The 1,585-nt window shown below is 50.3% G+C and overlaps 1 protein-coding gene across 1 annotated transcript in view; it reads left to right on the top strand.

Moving 5' to 3' along the window:
* Positions 1 to 1,585, top strand: part of ETS2 (ETS proto-oncogene 2, transcription factor) — a 35,462-nt gene that overhangs the window by 30,674 nt on the left and 3,203 nt on the right. The window lies entirely within an intron of this gene.

Below are 1,585 nucleotides of genomic sequence, written 5' to 3'. Positions count from 1 at the left end.
GCACACAGGTAACTTGGTTGTGTCAGTTTCCAGAACTCCTGCCCTTTGTGTTTTGTAGCCTTATTGATGATGGCCATGGGGTCTTGAGGAATAGCTCTTTGATGGCTGTGTGATTCAGGGCAAGGCACCCAGCATCTGAGCTATACCTCCTCTTTAAAAGAGTGTTACAGGGCGCTGCAGCGGCTCAGTCGGTAAAGCTTCTGACTTTGGCTCAGGTCATGATCTCACAGTTTGTGGGTTCGAGCCCTGCGCCCAGCTCTGCATGGACAGCTCAGAGCCTGAAACCTCCTTCAGATTCTGTGTCTGTCTTTCTCTCTCTGCCCCTCCCCCACCATGCTCTTGCTCTCTCAAAAATAAATTAAAAATAACATTAAGAAAATTAAAAATGAATATAGAAGAGTGTTACAGGGGCCACCTGGGTGGCTCAGTTAAGCATCCTCCAACTCTTGGTTTTGGCTCCAGTCATGATCTCACAGCTTGTGAGTTTGAGCCCTGCTTCAGGCTCTGCGCTGACAGTGCAGAACCTGCTTGTGATTTTCTTTCTCCCTCTCTGCTCCTCTCCCACTCGCTCTGTCTGTCTGTCTGTCTCTCTCTCTCTCTCTCTCAAAATAATTAAACTTCAAGAAAATAAATAAAATAGTGTTACAGCGATAACCCTCTTCACAAGGTGGTGGTTCTAAATATTATCCAGAAGAGGTATATGAAAGGCAAAGCATCCCTCACCAGAGGTGGAGAGGCAGTGGGTACGATCCAAACGTCCAAATCTCTGTTGAGTAAACTGAGTCCTGGATTAAGCAATTTCCCCACTGTCATTCAAGTCAGGAAGGCTGCCGTGTGGGATTCCATGAATGATGTGCCTCATTCTGTGGCAAAACGCCCCTTCAGCCACCCCCGCCCTCAAGATGAGGAATTTTCATGTCAAGAGTCACTGGCCCTGAATTTTTTTCTACAAAGACCAAACTTGGCAATCTAGGGCCCAGTGATCCCTTTTTTCTGGCATGGGAGGCAGGAAGGAAGACGCCACCTTCGGTGTCTAGCCTCGTGCCATTAGTGTCACGACACTGGGAAGTGGGTGACACTAATGTTGGCACCCTGTCCGGAGGTGGGCCTCACCTTCATCCGCCTGTGTCATTAGAAGGACGAAAGCCTTGCCGAACATTAAATCCATAAAATCATATGTCCCGCCCCTTTCCCGCAGGAAGCGGACCTATTCAGCTGTGGCAGTTTCTTCTGGAACTGCTCTCCGACAAATCCTGCCAGCCCTTCATCAGCTGGACCAGGGACGGATGGGAGTTCAAGATCGCTGACCCCGACGAGGTACGGCCAGTCCTGGCAAGTCCATCTCTGGGCTTTAAGATTTCCTCGCTTTGGGCTCCTAAATTCAAAGGTCAGGGCCCACGGAAGGGCTCAGGCCACAAACGAGAGTGGTTCCAGTGTCCGGTGCACTTGTGCACGGGGCAGGCTTCTTTGGCTTTCTCTGTCTTCTGTTAAAAAGGCACAAGCGGTAAACTGAAGGTCTCTCCTGAACCACCTGAAAATGCGGTGGGGCGTTTATCTTGTCCCCCTGGTGGGGAGCGGGCCTCCA

The sequence above is a fragment of the Suricata suricatta genome, chromosome 5 (assembly GCF_006229205.1).
Source record: "Suricata suricatta isolate VVHF042 chromosome 5, meerkat_22Aug2017_6uvM2_HiC, whole genome shotgun sequence".
NCBI lineage: Eukaryota > Metazoa > Chordata > Mammalia > Carnivora > Herpestidae > Suricata > Suricata suricatta.
Note: the sequence above shows the minus strand (reverse complement) of the source record. Positions and strands in the feature narration are given on the sequence as shown.